This window comes from Papaver somniferum, chromosome 3 (genome assembly GCF_003573695.1).
Source record: "Papaver somniferum cultivar HN1 chromosome 3, ASM357369v1, whole genome shotgun sequence".
Classification (NCBI taxonomy): domain Eukaryota; kingdom Viridiplantae; phylum Streptophyta; class Magnoliopsida; order Ranunculales; family Papaveraceae; genus Papaver; species Papaver somniferum.
In genome coordinates, this window is record NC_039360.1 from 156,999,751 (window position 1) to 157,018,768 (window position 19,018).

A 19,018-nucleotide genomic window follows, 5' to 3' on the forward strand; every position below is an offset into this window, starting at 1 on the left:
TATTAGGAGTCACAATGGATGAGCACAAAATATACAAAAGGAAATTTAACTAACACATTATCTACAAGAAAATTTGGTTTTTAATGGGATTGGACTTTTTGGAAAAAATTTGGTTTTGTTGGGAAACATTTGGTTTTGATGGGAAAACGAAAAATTTTGGTTTTTAGGGAAAGATTTGGAAAACTTTTTGGTTATTTAGGGAAAGAGTGGACCAGTTTAGTCCACATAGACTGGGTCCTCCAGGTTGGTTGTTTCAATGTCGGGTGGAAATGGCTCAAGGAATGGCTTTAATCTCTGCCCGTTGACTTTGAAAACGTTCTTGTTGGAGACATCCTCCAGCTCTACAGCTCCATGAGGAAAAACTGTGCGTACTAGGTACGGACCCTTCCATCTGGAACGCAGTTTTCCTGGAAAAAGATGTAATCGGGAGTCATACAGCAAGACTTTCTGACCAGGAGTGAAGGATTTGCAGAATACGCTTGTCATGAAACATCTTCATCTTTGCTTGTACAGCTTGGCACTGTCATAAGCCTCATTTCTCAATTCTTCCAACTCGTTGAGTTGAAGTTTCCTTTGAATTCCAGCTTCGTCCAGAGAAAGTTCAGCTCTTTGATTGCCCAGTAGGCACGATGTTCTAATTCCACAGGTAGATGGCACGGCTTTCCATACACTAGACGATAGGGGGACATGCCAATTGGTGTCTTATAAGCTGTTCTATAGGCCCACAAAGCATCATTCAATCTCAATGACCAATCTTTCCTGGACGGGTTGACCGTCTTCTCCAGAATGTGCTTAATTTCCCTATTAGACACTTCCACTTGTCCACTAGTCTGAGGGTCGGGTAGTGAGAGTACAGTAGTAGCAACCTTGTGAGTTATGCCATACTTGCGTACTAAAGACTCAAAGTACTTGTTACGAAAATGTGAACCGCCGTCACTGATGATAGCTCTAGGGGTACCAAAACGTGCAAATATGTTCTCCTTTAGAAATGAAAGTACCACCTTGTGGTCATTTGTTCTGGTTGCTATGGCTTCTACCCACTTAGAAACGTAATCAACTGCGACTAGGATGTACAACTTGCTGTCAGACATGGGAAATGGACCCATGAAGTCTATCCCCCAAACATCAAAAATCTCCACAATCAAAATGGGGTTCAATGGCATCATGTTTCTCCTCGAAATGCTTCCTAGCTTTTGACAGCGTTCACAAGCAACACAATAATCATGGCAATCCTTGAACAATGATGGCCAATAGAATCCACACTGCAAGATCTTTGCAGCGGTTTTCTTGGCACTGAAATGGCCTCCACATGCTTGGTCATGACAGAAAGATATCACATCTTTCTGTTCAGTGTTGGGGACACATCTCCTAATGATTTGGTCTGGCAGTACTTAAACAAATATGGGTCATCCCAAAGGAAATGTTTGACTTCAGCCAGGAATTTAGAGCGGTCTTGTCTCGACCAACGTGAGGGCATCCTACCTGTAGCGAGGTAGTTAACAATATCAGCAAACCAAGGAAGGTCTGAGATAGACATCAGCTGTTCATCTGGGAATGATTCTCTAATCAGCTCAATTCATCAATAGACTCTAAAGTTAATCTAGACAAATGATCAGCAACCACATTCTCACAACCTTTCTTATCACGGATTTCGAGATCGAATTCCTGTAATAAGAGTATCCATCGAATAAGGCGAGCTTTAGCATCCTTCTTGGAAAGAAGATACTTCAAAGCCGCATGGTCTGTGTATATGATGATCTTAGACCCTATCAGATAAGATCTAAACTTGTCTAATGCGAAAACGACGGCAAGCAATTCCTTCTCGGTAGTTGAATAATTGAGTTGGGCATCATTAAGGGTTTTGCTAGCATAGTATATCACATATGGTAGTCTATCAACTCGCTGTCCTAAAACAGCACCAACAGCATAATCAGAGGCATCACACATAAGTTCGAACGGAAGCTTCCAATCGGGTGGTCGGACTATAGGAGCGGTGGTGAGAAGGGTTTTTAATTCCTCCCATGCCTTCACACAAGCATCATCGAAATTGAAGGCAACATCTTTGGAGAGAAGACTGCACAGAGGTCTGGAGATTTTGCTGAAATCTTTGATGAATCGCCGGTAAAAACCAGCATGACCTAGAAATGATCTGATCTCCTTCACAGAGCAAGGTTGTGGTAGATGTTGAATGAGGTCAACTTTAGCTTTATCCACTTCAATTCCTTTTCTGAGATGATGTGTCCTAGAACTATTCCTGAATTCACCATAAAATGGCATTTTTCCCAATTTAGAACAAGGTTCTTTTCTTTACATCTGGATATCACGAGGGCAAGATGCTTCAAACATTCGTCAAACGAGGAACCAAAAAAGAGAAATCATCCATAAAGATCTCGAGAAAACTATCTATCATGTCAGAAAAAATGCTCATCATGCAACGCTGAAAAGTAGCAGGTGCATTACACAACCCGAAGGGCATACGTCTATAAGCAAACGTCCCAAATGGACACGTGAATGTAGTTTTTTCCTGATCTTCGGAGCAATGTGAATTTGGTTATAACCGGAAAAGCCATCTAGAAAACAGTAGTGACTGTGTCCAGACACACGTTCTAGCATTTGGTCAATGAAAGGGAGCGGGAAGTGATCCTTCCTTGTTACTGTGTTCAACTTCCTGTAGTCGATGCATACTCGCCATCCTGTGGTTGTACGAGTAGGGACTAATTCATTCTTGTCGTTCTGAACTACAGTAATGCCTGACTTCTTAGGCACAACTTGAATGGGACTAACCCATTTGCTATCGGGAATTGGGTATATGATACCCGCATCAAGTAGTTTCAGGATCTCTCCTTTGACTACATCTCTCATGTTAGGATTAAGTCTCCTTTGCATTTCCCTCGATGGTTTGGCATTCTCTTCAAGGTTAATGTGGTGCATGCAAATGGTGGGACTAATTCCTTTGAGATCTGAGATGGTCCATCCTAAGGCCTCTTTGTGTTCCTTAAGTACTTCTAAAAGCTTACTTTCCTGTTCCGTGTCTAAACATGATGAAATAATGACAGGTAAAGTATCAGAAGAACCTAGGAATGCGTACTTCAACGTACTAGGCAATGTTTTCAATTCAAGCTTGGGTGGCTCAACAATGGATGGAATAAGCTTGGAATCAGAGAGTAGGGGTGGTTCCACTTCATATTTCCTTTCAGTGACGTCCATTTGAGGTACAGATTCGAGCAGAGATAGGACGTCACTACAGTATGCATCATCATAGGAATCAGGGTTAAAGTTCTCCATACATGCTTGAAAGGGGTCGACGGATAGAATGTTAGTCAACGAATCTTGCATTAATCCTTCAATCATATTAACTTCATGCACATCATCATCATCAAGATTCACAGGTTGTTGACTAATATCGAACACATTCAATTCTACCGTCATGTTACCAAAAGACAGTTTTAACACTCCATTCCGACAATTAATGATCGCGTTGGACGTAGCCAAGAAAGGACGTCCTAAGATGACAGGAATGTGACAGTCTGGGTTTTGTACAGGTTGAGTGTCTAAGACAATGAAGTCTACGGGAAAATAGAATTTGTCAACCTTGATCAAAACATCTTCGACCACTCCACGAGGAATCTTGACAGATCGGTCTGCCAGTTGTAGAGTGATAGATGTTGGTTTCAACTCCCCAAGACCTAACTGCTCATAAACAGAATATGGCAGTAGGTTAACACTTGCACCTAGGTCTAATAACGCTTTATTGACCGTGTGTTCTCCTATAGTGCAAGAAATTGTTGGACATCCTGGATCCCTAAACTTGGGTGGAGTTTTGTTCAGAATGATGGAACTCACCTGCTCAGCTAAGAAAGCACGTTTTTGCACATTGAGCTTGCGCTTTTGAGTACACAAGTCTTTGAGGAATTTGGCATAAGCAGGGATTTGCTTGATTGCTTCAAGAAAAGGAATGTTGATGTTGACTCTCTTGAACAGATCTAACATCTCATTGTAATGGGTACTTTTCTGTTGATAGATCAATCTTTGAGGAAATGGGGCAACAGGAGAATGAGTTGGCAAAGGGACATTCACAGCAGTAGAATTGTCAGATTTTCCAACTTGCTCAGATTCTTTGGTTTTCTGGGGTTGTGGAGACAGCGTGGAATTTGTATCAGATTCATTAGGTTCGCCCACGTTGTTCTCGATGACTTTACCACTTCGGAGGGTGGTAATGGCATGGATTTGATCAGGTGAGGTTTCAGTGCAGGATGTTGTGCCTGTTTGAAATATCCTCTTTGGATTTTGTTGGGGTTGGCTCGGAAGTTTACCCTTTTCTCTCTCACATTTGATCCATCTTTTGATCTAGATTTTTCTGACTTTGCATCAAACTCTGGAACATTTCCTCTAGGGTGGATAATCTCTTGTCGGTATTGTGTTGAGGATATGATTGTTGTTGAGAGTTTGATTGTTGTTGAGGGTTTCTCGGGTGTTGATAACCTTGATTGTTCTGATATCCCTGATTGTTTTGATAGCTCTGATTGGGTTGAGATGGTCCTCCTTGAGTGGGTCCTTTTGACCATGAAAAGTTAGGGTGGTTTCTCCATCCTGGATTGTAGGTCTGTGAATAAGGGTTATGCTCTGGTTTTTGAAACATGGCATGTGCCTGTTCAAGCCTAGACTCCTGGACTGCAAGCAAATCTGGACAATTTTGGAATTGATGGTTGGGGTCGTTACAAGCAGCACAAACAGACGAAGCGACATGTTCTCGGAGAGTAGTGGTGGAAGGTTTTGAATTTTTATGTAGTTCTAACTCTTCTAATCTCCTAACTATTGATGCCATGTTTGCTCTTCCCTCAAAATCCGCTTCAATCCTAAAAGCCTTTGCTTCGGATGTAGTCTTTCTGGTTTCACGGATGGATTCCCACTGTTGCGTCTTTTCAGCTACTTCAATCAAGAAGTCCCAAGACGCGTCAGCAGTTTTATCTACGAATAGACCATTACACATCGACTCAACCGTTGTTCGGGTGGACACATCTAGACCTTCATACAAAATTTGCACAAGTCTCCATTTTTCAAAACCATGATGGGGACATTGGAGCAATAATTCATTGAATCTCTCCAGGTATCTAGCTAAGGTCTCACCTTCTAATTGCACAAAGCTATTCAGACTTTGACGAATTGTCGCAGTCTTGTGGTTCGGGAAAAACTTTTTGAAAAACTCCTTTATGAGGTCATCCCATGTCATGATGGATTGAGGCTGTAAAGCATAGAGCCAGGCCTTTGCCTTATCTTTCAGGGAGAAAGGAAAAAGCCTTAACTTCAGGGTTTCGTCGGACATTTGAGTGAAACGCAGAGTTCCACAAATTTCCTCGAATTCTCTCACGTGGTGGTACGGGTTTTCATTCTCAACACCTCTAAAAATAGGAAGCATCTGTATTGTGCTTGATTTCAGCTCATAATGGCCATTAGCCTCGGGTAGCACAATACAAGAAGGTTGACTGGCTCTAGTTGGGTACATATAATCCTTGAGGGTACGGGGTTCTCCCATTGTTTCAGATTGGTCCGGTGTGTTTTCCTCAGAAGTTGTGGGTATGTCAATTGGGTCTATTGATTTACTCTAACTAGTCTATTTGATTGGTCTCTAAAGGTTACAATCATATCCCACTCATGAAATAACAAGCCCACAGATAAGGAAGAAAACAGGGCCCATAAGGATTTGGTTTTGAAAGGGTTAAGTGGAATTTGGTTTTAAGGAGTGGAATTTTGGTTTTAATAAGGGATTTTGTTTTTGGTCTAAAATTGGGCTTTGGAAGAGTTTTTGAACTAAACCTAGCATAAATTAGCACAACCCATAAAAGAAAATAAAAACAATAATGATAATTACAAGCCCATAAAAGAAAAATAAAAGAAAATAAAAGAAAAAGAAAATACAAAAAAATAAAAATGAAAATAATTATTACAATCCCAAATTAAAAATTAATTATTACTACCCAAATTGAATTTTATGAGCCCAAGTGGGTTACTCATGGTTTTTTAGGCTTACTTGGTTAAGGAGGGAAGCCCAGTTAGGCTTTTGTTCCCTTTTAGTTGCACAGCCCAGTTGGGCTTTAGGATCGTCCTACACAGCTCTCGCTCAAGCCCAGCAGCAATTGAAGTGACTCAGCAACACAAGCCCAGCAGAATCTGCAGCGAAGCCCAGCAGAGAATGAGGTTACTAAGCCCAGCTCAGTTGGTTGAAGCCCAGCAACAAAGGTTGGATCAGAGCCCAGCAGCAGAGGGTGCACAAGCCCAGTTGACAGCTTCAGTTGGCAGCCCAGTTGGCTTGGCAGCAGGCTTGGCAGCAAACAACAGCAGCAGCAACAACAGCAGCAGCTTGGCAGAGAAAGCACCAACAGCAGCAGCAACAGAGAAAGCACCAGCAACAGCAACAGCAGGCTTTGGCTTTGGCTTGGCAGCAGCAACACAGCAGCAGCAGCAGGCAAGGTGGTACCTGCAATGATCACAGAGTGCAAAGATAGTCAGGCAAGTGTGCAATGATCTGCTGCAATGATTGCAAGCAGAGGGTTGCAATGATAGTGAAGCAGGCCTGCAATGATTGCAAGGCAGAGATGCTAATGGAACTCAGCAGTGGCAACACCACTCCCCGGCAGCGGCGCCAAAAACTTGGTGTGACAAGCAAAGACACACAAAAGCTTGCAAGTATACAAGGCCAAGTTATGATATAGAAGGTAAGCAGGGGGTCAGTCCACAGGGAGTGGGAGCATACAAGAGAAACCTAAGCTAGCAAATGATGTAAAACAAGGCAAAGCAATATGGCAAACAGACAAGAACCACAACAGCAAGGAAAGAACCTAGTAAAGAACCACAGCAGCAAGGAAAACAGACAAGAACCAAGGCTTGGAAGCCAAGGGCAAGGTGAGGATTGTGCAATGATTTCAGTGCACAACAGCTACAAATTTCAGGAATTTAAACAAGAAAAACAGGCAAGGAAAATAACTGAATTGAAAGCACACAGAACTGAAAATGTAAGTGACTGAGAAGGAATTGGTGGGTAAGCCAAGGCTTAGGATCCACCTTGTGTCCTAATCAAATGACATGTTTCTAGGTTGTGTTTGATCCTATGCATACATCTAGAAATAGAAGAATACTAAATTGCTCAATAGTCTGCCCCTAGCATTAGCTGTCTTTTGACAGCACAGCCAATCACAGGCACTATGTGCATTGGTATCTCCCATTTGCTCAAGCAAAACAGGGCAACAGGAGAACTATCCTAGCAACCTGTCAATTGACAGTACACAAGGCTTCAACTGAGCCTTAGCTTAGTGCTATTTAGCTCATGCTAAACATGGATAAAGCAATAACATTCATCATATGTGATAATTCAAACACAACTAGCAACATTTGAGATAACTAAAAACATATGCAATTTTCAACTGTTAACTGATAAGCAACTGAAATTGAAATTCATTAAAATTTTGTGGCAAATTCTCTACTGGCTAGTCCAGAGAGATACACAGTGTCCCCTACACACTTCACATAACATCAATTTATACCCATTACACATCATTGGGTTTTCCCCCAATTTTCCCCCAAAATCAGTAGAACTAGGGTTTGGTGAAATTGATTTACCTACTGTTGATGAGATACTCGCTCCATCTCGTCGACCCACTCTTCTCCTGCTTCTTCTCGTTCCTCCCATGTTCCAATTGATGCTTTAATCATCACTTATATCCCCAATTTCTCACCTAGGGTTTCAGTGAGCAGAGAGATGAGAAATTGGAGAATTAGTGATGTTAAAGAGATATTAGTGATGGTGTGATGGGCTTAGGTAAGTAGTTTGGGAGAGGATAGTGGAGTGATTTGGGGAAGGTAGGGTGAGGAGACGGGACATGGTGGTACTGTTGCGAGGGGGGGGGGGAAGATGGTGGAGAGGGGCTCGACTGTTTTGGGAAGAAGGGGGGTGTTTGGCTAATGGGTGTAGGGTTCGGGTACTAGGGTGTTGAGCAGGTGTAGAGGATTTTGATGTTTCGCGCAGCTGGACCGATGGATGGGAAGATGGTAGGTGGATCTGACGGGATGCGGAGGCAGTCGATGAGCGACCGTCGGATGAATAGATACAACGAAACGAATGGTACTTGATGGAGTTAGGTACTGTAGTGTAGGGCGGAGATATCAAACTTCGATGCACAGCAAGGGAGCGACCGTCGGATGCTTCTGAGAACTGATCTGACGGCTGAAGACGCAAGCGGGTATGGATTTGGGTTTTAGGCTTTTGGGTATAGAATATGGGTTTGGGAAATGAGTTTGGGCTTGGAAAACCTTGAGCCCACTTCTTCTTTAAGAACAACTTTCTTCTTCTTGAGCCCATTTCCAGCTTTTTGGACGTGCGCTCCATTCTTTGCGGCTTCCTTGCGTAATTTCTCCCGGCTTTTCACCACTTTTCTGCTCTTTTTGCTCCGCAACTCATCCAATCTTTATTTATTACCTAAAAAATGCAAAATTAAGTAAGAAAAATATTTATTCTTGAAAACAATGAAAATACAGAATATGGGATAAAATGTAGAATTAATGCATAAAAGATGAGTTAAATGCCAACAAAAAGGGATAAATATATACATTATTTGGCACTCATCAACACGCAAATTGCTTTTTGGCGTAGCCATTAGTTATTTGATAGACACGCCATATAGGTTTAACGTGGTTATATGTTATGTTTTAGCCATGCCAATTTCACTTACTTTCATCCACGTGGCTGCATTAGGAATCGTTGAATACCATCCACATGTAACGTTGTGAACCGTTCATTGGATATCCTATAAACACGCCCCATAGAGCGTGGCTATATGTGATATTTAGCCACGCCAATTTCCAATTACCTTGGTCCACGTAGCCGTATTACGAATCGTTGGATCTCATTTAAGATGATGCAATATTGACCGTTAAATTATATGCATCCTTCACCGTCCACATGTAATGTTGTGAGCCGTTGATTGGATATCCTATAGACACGCCCCATATAGCGTGGCTATATGTGCTATTTAGACACGCCAATTTAAAATTACCTTGATCCACGTGGCCGTATTAGGAATCGTTGGATCTCATTTAAAATGATGCAATATTGACCGTTCAATTATATGCATCCTTCACCGTCCACATGTAACGTTGTGAGCCGTTCAATGATTTCCTATAGACACGCCCCAAAGAGCGTGGCTATATGTGATATTTATCCACGCCAATTTACAATTACCTTGATCCACGTGGCCGTATTATGAATCGTTGGATCTCATTTTAGATGATGCAATATTGACCGTTAAATTATATGCATCCTACGCCGTACACATGTAACGTTGTGAGCCGTTCATTGAAGAACCTATAGACACGCCATATAGCGTGGCTATATGTGATATTTTTCCACGCCAATTTACAATTACCTTCATCCACGTGGTTGTATTAGGTACCATTGGATCTCGTTTAAGATGATGCAATATTGACCGTTCAGATGTAATGTTGACCGTCCACATGTAACGTTGGGAGCCGTTCATCGGAGAACCTATAGACACGCCATATAGCGTGGCTTTATATGATATTTAGCCACGCCAATTTATATCTGCTTAATGTATCTTTATGTTATGTTTAGCCACGCCAATTAATCTTGAAGCGTGTATATTACGCGTGTGACGCCTCTAAGCCGTTCAGATATGGAGCATATAAACCATCCACCTGGCACTATCCAAATTCTCTTATATACTTTATAAATTGTGGTTATATCTGAAATTCATATATGCCAAAAATTCATATTATTATTAATAACACAGTAAAAAATGTTGAGCTTTGGTCTAACAGTTTGCAAAATAAAATATATTAAAGAGCATTTATCCAAAAATCATCAGTTTTTCTTCAACTTTTTTGATGGTGGTGTCTCTGCATGCAATGGATCAGGTTGTGACATTCTCGACGCGCCAAACCTTGTCTTCCTCTGTTGCCCATCTGAAAGTTGGTATGCCTTCTGCACAGTTGGTGCATATAACCTTCCTTGCGCCTTTTTAGTATTCGGAGGAAGCTTTTCAGAGGCTGCATGCATGATTCCCCGAATGTGGATTGACTGCTAGGTGCTCCTCATTCAGTTTATCACTGTCCAATTTCTTCTCAAAATCTAAAACTGGTTCTGGTTGCTTATGAGGTTTTCCATGTTGTGGAGTTTCCTGCAGCAAGAGATTAAATGTATTATATATATATTCTAAATCCAAGGCGAATTCGTCTGTCATATGAATTATTCGTCTGTCATATGAGTTCTCAACAAGAGACAGACAAAAGTCATTTTTCAAACAATGTGATAAAGCCAACTTCACGGAAGGCCGCGCCATTTTTCACAGCTGACGCCCATAATAAAATCCGTAACCAAATATCAATTTTCTAATTTACACTGGCATTCATGTTCCATTAGGTGTTAATATATTTCTATCTCGTATTTATTCTTTAATCAAACTGAATACACGATTGATTTAGGTAAAACAATTTATATACTTGATTAACAAAGCAAAATAGCTAAGAAACTAACCTTGTCATCAGAGATGGAACAATTATCTTTCGGCCATGCCACAAAACCATCTTTAGCTTCCCCTAATAACTTAAACTCACCACTTGGTTCCGTTAACACGAATGATGGATCTATGACCTCCAGAATATTGGCAGCACAACAATGTTCAGGAAGCTCTTGTCGATGTATTTTCTGGTTAGGGACCTTAGGAAAAATACTGCCTCTAGCAACGACGTTTCCCCAAGATCCATTCCAAAAGTCGTATTTTGCTTTCTGCGGAGATACGATATATGAACATCATATAAAAACAAGATGCTAGGATTAGCAATATAGATTTACGAAGAAAAAAATAATAAAAAAAAAAACTCCATTAGATGTCTTAACCATAGGTTCTTCCATAGATGTGCACGACTTTTCTAGAGATATTGAAGGATTTGGTTGGGAATTACTGGTAGAGTTCTGCATAAGATTAGGAGACTGCTTCTAAGATCATGAATGCGAAGACACTGATTAATTGAATAGGTAACACATATACAAGGTTCTCCAAAATATACCCCAGCATCCGTGATTCATATAGTTGATATCATATTTCAGACATATGGTTTAAGATCATGTAACTGGTTTAAGACAACAGACTTACTAATTTTAGTTTTAATCCCGAGTATCCTCCTCGTCCTGTCCGATGTGGGAACTTGGATTGTGATATTGCCTTTGTTCCCTTCTCCGAATTTTTCTTGCATAGGAAAAAAAATAATTTCATTAGTATGCTGGGATAGACAATAAGAACGAAACACAAATTAGAAAAATCAATGTGTATTCCATACCTTAAATATAGGCGATTCTAGTACATACTTAAGGTATTCGTCCCAGTCTTCTTGGTCCATTACCGTTTCTTACTTTCTGGGGAAAGTTTTTAGTTTGTCCGGTCTTTCCAGGAAGGATTTTACATGATTATTGTATAATTTCCTTCTGAAGTCCCGCAGATGAACAGCTAGACGCTTCATGACCGCTTGCTTATATTCATGGGGCACCTCATAATGAAACTGCAATAACAACTAATTTATGTTCATCACATACTCATAGTTCGACAACAAAAACGACGAGTTGATAACCGCATACGCATACCAGAATTTCCTCCCACATATTTTGTTTTGTTGTTGCAAGGACTTCCTTCCAACATAAATGTTTTATGCCAACCATATCACGGGCCAAATAGCCTAGGTAACTATTGAATTCAATTATATGGCCACCATCAGAATCCACCTCATCATTCCATTGGTCCTCCTCTGGGGGCACGTTGTAATCATCTTCTGCCATGACAAAAGCTGTGTAGGTACGTGCATCTCAGTTAGGAATTTGAGCTTATTTTGGAAAATATTAGCTAAACCTAACAGGATATGCTACATGTGTTACACCTCTTTTCTATTATATGAAAAGAAAACAAACATGAACTCATTGATGCATGTAACTTGAGGCTAAAACATCACTGCAACACACAAAATATCCTCATGAATATTGTGTTATCCACAAAGCGAAAGGTACCGGTTAAACGGTCTTATATAACTTTTTGTTACAAAAGCCAAGAGTACTAAAGCACCACATAATGATTATCCATTTTTAGCTTGAAGATGATAGTCAAATTGGCCAACTAGCAACATGGTATCATTAAAAGTGGCAACTTAAAATGCAGACGTTACAGGCTCGCCAAGTAACAGAGACTCAAATGATTAAATCTTGAGAAGCCTTATATATATATATATGATTGACACAACATCGTCCATCAAAGTAGAGTTATATCTAAATCAAACCCAAACAATAACAAAAACCCGAGAAAACAATTAGCATCGTTAAGTTTTGTAAAACCTAACTAACTAGTAAAGCCTAACTAAGTAACATGAAAGAAAGATCCTTACCTAAATCTTATAATAGTTCATGCATGTAACTTAAGCCTAAAACAGTATTGTTGTAACAAAATAAAATCACCTCTCATCGTCATTAACTTGTTCTTTGATACAGCCGAATAAAAACCCTAGTCATGCTTTAACTAGTAAACCTATAAGATCTAACATCTGATTCCATGAGATCGAACAAAAAATCTAACATCAGTTTAATATTCATTCGATAATGGGTTGTATAAATAATACCAACAACAAAGATCGAGTCTGAAAAGGTAGGTTCCTTGTAAAGATTAGAGATAGTAAAAATAGAATAAAAACCCTAATCATGCTTTAACTAGTAAACATATAAGAAGTAATAGAATAAAAACCCTAATCATGCTTTAACTAGTAAACCTATAAGATCTAACATCTGATTCCATGAGATCGAATAAAAAATCTAACATCAATTTAATATTCGGTTGTAGAAATAATACCAACAACAAAGATCGAGTCTGAAGAGGTAGGTTCCTTGTAAAGATTAGAGATAGTAGCAGAATTATGATTTCAAAGAGAGAATGAATCGAGTAATAAAAACTGAAAAAGTAGATCGAACTCATCTTTCTTTTTCTTTTTGGAGTTTAACCAAACCATCAGGCGGGAATTGATTTTCCTTTTGAAATCATCCCGCCCAGTAAAATTCATTTTCATCGCACGCCAAACAAAAGATTTTTGGTGTTTTTCTTTTTTTATTTCCAAATTTTTGATGTGTGACCAATATGGTTAGTTTCCTTTATTTTATGAGAGAATATATCGTAGACAGTTATGATAAAATTGTTTCCCAAAATTTTCGAAATTTAGTTTCCTATCTCTAACCAACTCGAGAAAAGGCCATAGAAAAAAATTACTTTCCTATTTCGAATAATATTTTCCTTAAAATTTTAACCTGGGTTGTATCCTGTATTATTCTTGGTTTAGGGAGGAAACGTATGAATTATTAGTGGCACCTATGTAGGAAACGTATTCTTCTAATCATACAGTATTTTTTTTAATAAAGAATAAATATATTAAGCAAGCTTACATATTGTTTTTATCCTGTTGAATCAGAAGATTGATCCATACAGACAGATTATTAAACCAACAAAAGCAAATTGTTTGAGTTCTTGCATACTTTGCTATAGAGTCTGCAATATGATTTGCATCCCTATGGGCATAAGTGCAAACCCAAGAATCAAAATAACTTAATATAACTAATGCATCATGGATTAAATTATATGTTGTCCATTTAACTGTTGTAGCCTTCCCATTCACAGCTGCTATAACATTCTGACAATCTCCTTCCAAGTGAATTTTTCGCCATCCCTTACTGTGAGCCCATTGTACTGCTTCTAGGAGAGAATGCGCTTCAGCTTGCTCTGGATCAATGGCTAGAGATGCACCTCCTCGCAGTCCATGGTGTTTCCTGCAGAATCTCTACAAATCAGTCCCCATCCTGATAATACAGTTTTATCAATATAGGAAGCATCAAAATTCAATTTGTATATATCTATAGGAGCCTTCCAGTTCTTATCAATTATTCTCAAAGCACTGTTGCTACTAGTTTGCATACTTTTAGCCCTTTTCCAGTCCTCAATCTGCCTGACAATATTGTTTATAACAATGTTACTGTTAAATGGCTTGTTTTCAAAAACTGTATCACATCTAGCCTTCCAGGTTAGCCACAAAATGAAACTGGCACTCTCATACAGACTAAAATCCTTGGGCATACCATTGTTTGCCTTTAGAAAGAAACCACTTATCCAATTTTGTAAGTCTAGACCCTGGAGGATAGTAGATAATATAGAGTCTACTGAATCCCATATATGTCTGACATGATGACAATCAAAGAACAGATGTTGAATAGTTTCAGGGTTACCACTACAAATAGCACATCTACTATCTTTATGTTTAGTGAACCTAGCAAGTCTATGTTTAGTAGTAATGCAACCATGTAGGAATTTCCATATAAAATACTGAATTCTGGGAGGTAGCTTATATCTCCAAAAGGATTTCCAGCAGATGTCTAAGTTGTTCTTAGTTGGCTTAGTAGCTAAGTTTTCATTCAAGATGGCATTGTAAGCAGATTTTATAGTAAACATTCCATTGCTGGAAGGCTCCCATCTCAGCTTATCTTTACCTGCAATAGGAATTCTTATGTCAGTAATCCTTTTAACAGTATCTTCATCAAACAAAGCATTCAAAATATCAGAATTCCAAGACTTAGAGTCTTGGTCAATGAGCTGATTCACAGTTTTCATATTAAAAGAGCTAAAATGACTATCTGGAGGTCTGTGCATATTTGGAATCCAAGTATCTTTCCAAATTTGCACAGAAGTACCATCACCTATCTCCCATATGTAGTGTCTTTTAATTATATTCAAACCTGTGCATATGCCTTGCCAAATCCAAGACCCTGTTTGTTCACAATATCAGTTAAAGGATTAACAACATGAAAATATTTTTCCTTCATAATAACACCCATGGTTCATCTGGATTGGTAATCAATCATACAGTAAGCTACTAAAGATAAATAAACTAAACCCATCCATTTTCATGTTCATCATTTCCAGAAAACATAAAAATTCAGCGTGAATCATTCATCACATAAATGTCAACCTATCTATCAGCGTAAAAAGCATGCATCTAGTGCAGTACTTAAAAAATACGTAAACTAAAAGTTCACACATCAAAAACCCTGTTTAAAAAAGCAAAGAACTTGTTAGATGAGCATTTATCCAAAAATCATCAGTTTTTCTTCAACTTTTTTGATGGTGGTGTCTCTGCATGCAATGGATCAGGTTGTGACATTCTCGACGTGCCAAACCTTGTCTTCCTCTGGTGCGCAGCTGAAAGTTGCAATGCCTTCTGCACAGTTGGTACATATAACCTTCTCTGCGCCTTTTTAGTCTTCTGAGAAATCTTTTCAGAGGCTGCATGACTCCCCGAATGTGGATTGACTGCTAGGTGCTCCTCATTCAGTTTTTCACTGTCCAATTTCTTCTCAGAATCTAAAACTGGTTCTGGTTGCTCATGAGGTTTTCCATGCTGTGGAGTTTCCTGCAGCAAGAGATTAAATGTATATATATATATATATATTCTAAATCCAAGGCGAATTCGTCTGTCATGTGAATTCTCAACAAGAGACAGACAAAAGTCATTTTTCCAACAATGTAATAAAGCCAACTTCACTGAAGGCCGCGGCATTTTTCACAGCTGACGCCCATAATAAAATCCGTAACCAAATATCAATTTTCAAATTTACACTGGCATTCATGTTCCATTTAGGTGTTAATATATTTCTATCTCGTACTTATTCTTTAATCAAACTGAATACACGATTTATGTAAAACTATTTATATACTTGATTAACAAAGCAAAAGAGCTAAGAAACTAACCTTGTCATCAGAGATGGAACATTATCTTTCGGCCATGCCACAAAACCATCTTTAGCTTCCCCTAATAACTTAAACTCACCACTTGGTTCGGTTAACACGAACGATGGAACTATAACCTCCTGAATATTGAACATAACAGTTACTAGGAAGATCTTGTCCATGTATTTTCTGGTTAGGCACCATAGGTAAAATACTGCCTCTAGCAACGACGTTTCCCCTAGATCCATTCCAAAAGTCGTATTTTGCTTTTGCGGAGATACGGCATATGAACATCATATAAAAAGAAGATGCTAGAATTAGCAATATAGATTTACGAAGAAAAAAAATCAAAAAAAACATACTCCATTAGATGTCTTATCCAGATGTTCTGCCGTAGATGTGCACGACTTCTCTAGAGATATTGAAGGATTTGGTTGGGAATTACTGGTAGAGTTCTGCATAAGATTAGGAGACTGCTTCTTAGATCCATCAGAAGGGTTGCTACGTGAAGGAGACTTCGCAGAGAAGTAGTTGGTTGTGAATTACTGGTAGGGTTCTGCATAAGATTAAAAGAGTTATTAGTTACTTTTGAAAGTTACACATGTTTCTATTTTTCTAGGTTCTCTAATTTACACTTGGATCGGTGATTCATATAATTGATAGACTGGTTTATGTATATTCGACTTACAAATCAAACAAGCCAAGCAACTAACCTTCTTAGCAGGCTCGGTAAACTGAACACCATACTTTGGCCAAGGAATCGCTTTTCCAAAAGTTTGCCCTAATGTTTCCATACCAGCAAATCGTACGGGTAGACAGAAATTCGGTTTTATTACTTCATCAATCAGGATTTTGTGGCAATCAACCTCCAACCCATCCTTTCCATGTAATTGTTGTTTTCCTGTTAACAGAAAAGCTCTACCTCTAGCAAGGACGTTTGCCTTAGACAGTCAAAAAGGTTGCACCTTCTACCCTGCGGAAATATATGGCATATGAACATCTTCAAGCGAAAACTTCAAAACAAATTGAGATTTAAAATGCATGTAAAAATAAAACAGATACCGGAGAAACTGCTTTAGTTGTCGTGATCTCAGATTGGCTCCGACTAGGTGGATCTTTTGATGTCACATCCAGAGTATGTTTCCCCGAATTTTGTTGACTTACCTGCAGCAGTAGAGTAATATTCCATATTCGGGTGACAAATATGCCAAATTCCACCGTGAATGCGAAGACACGGATGAATAGGTAACAAATATACAAGGTTCTCCAAAATACACCCTAGCATCCGTGATTCATATAGTAGTTGATAGCATATTTCAGACTCATATGGTCTTAAGATCATGTAACTGGTTTAAAACACATACCTTCGAACTTTTTCAGATATTGCGATACGAGATTGGCTTCCGTTGAGTAGATCCGGTGATTTCACAGCCTCAGAATGTTTTGGTTGACTTACCTGCATCAGAAAATTGAAATGAAAGTTGTACCTTGTTTTTGCAGTGAAACCATTTAAGCAAAATGCACAACTGACTCACAATCAAATAGCTAACCACATATCTCGTTCTATAAGGTTCTCTAAAATATACACTAACGTCCGTGATTCATATAGCTGATAACATATTCGTCTCTTATATCAAACAAGATATATATAAAACTGGTTTGTGTAAAAACATATCCAATGAGTTAATAAAGCAAACAAGCATAGCAACCAACCTTTTGATCCAAGATGGTTTGATTTGATGGCCAACAAATTTCAGCATCACCAACATCTTTTAAAGTTTTTATCCCAGAAGATGTGCCAAAGGGTAATTTGATGGTTTCATTTAGTACTTCACTAACCATGACGCTATAGCATGTAACCTCACCCGTCATTCCTGACTTCATTTTATAAGATACCTTCTTTGAAGAGTAAGCTCTACCAATGGCAACAATGTTGTCCTTTTCTCCAAACCAAAGTTTACATCCTGTGCCCTGCAGAAACACAAGGCGCATGAGAGATAGTAATGGAAGATTCAAAATTTAAACGCGTTGGAAAACCATACATCAATGGTAACTTTTTCAGATGGCACATTCTGAGATTCCCCAGTGGATGAAGGAGACGAAGACTTTTTTGATACTAAATACGGCTGGGATTCAGTAGAAACGGTCGGCGTTTTATTACAAGGAGAGACCCGCTTCGCGGACCCTTTGGTGCTTTCAGATGACTTCTGCGGACCGGATTTCCCATGTTTTTTTTGAAGTTGCTTAACTGATTCTGGACTTATGTTGTTCTTAGATCGATTGGAGGCGTTGATAGGTCCTGCATCCTGTGACTGTAGTTGAACACATTGTTTGAAAAACTCAGATACTGTCTGCCAATTTTTTCAAAAAATTGCACAATCTAATCAAAACTCGGTTCACTTACCTCTCCTACAGACTTGCTGATACTGTTTCCCACAATTTTCGCAATGTCGACTCTTCGAGATAACAAGTTATCTGTCAATCTATGATACGCATTTTTAGTAGACTCTAATTCTTTCTCCTTAGCTTTCAGCTTTTCACGCAGTTCATCGTTCTCTTTCGAGTGTTTTGGTTTTCTTTCGTTTGGAAAGTAAAGGGTTGCCGTCACTCCAAAGCCAACCCCCTTGAAACGTCCACCCTTATCCGGGCCGATCGCAACTGTTAGGGCATCCTCGTTATGACCAGCCGTTAGAGTTCCCTCTCGAATCATCTTCCGCTTCTCTTCCTGTTCAAATAATGTGTTAAATTCTGATTTAAACCTTGCGCAATTACTGTGCACTTACTTTGGTTAAAAACATGAGGACTGTAAAGTTTGTTTTTTCTCACAACTTCAGATGTCTTCTTCCTGAAAAACTCGTCTGGAACAATTCCGTCTTTGTTTTCGCGTGCTCTTTCCCACATGAAGCACCGGTCTTCAAGATCTTCTTCGGCGACATTTCCTCTTTGGACCTAGTAGTTTCCAGAAACAAGTAAGGATTTACATCCGCACAGACATTAACTGTGTAAAACAGAAAACCTATTCCAAAGCATCTAATGTGACAAAATTACAGATTGGTGTAAGAGGACACATCCCTATACCGTTTTAAGTTTCTGCATATATGAGACACGCAACACGACATACAAAACAAAAGTATCTGATATGGCCGGTTTTACTGTGCAGTGTATAATAAATAAGACAACAGACTTAATAATTTTAGTTTTAATCCCGA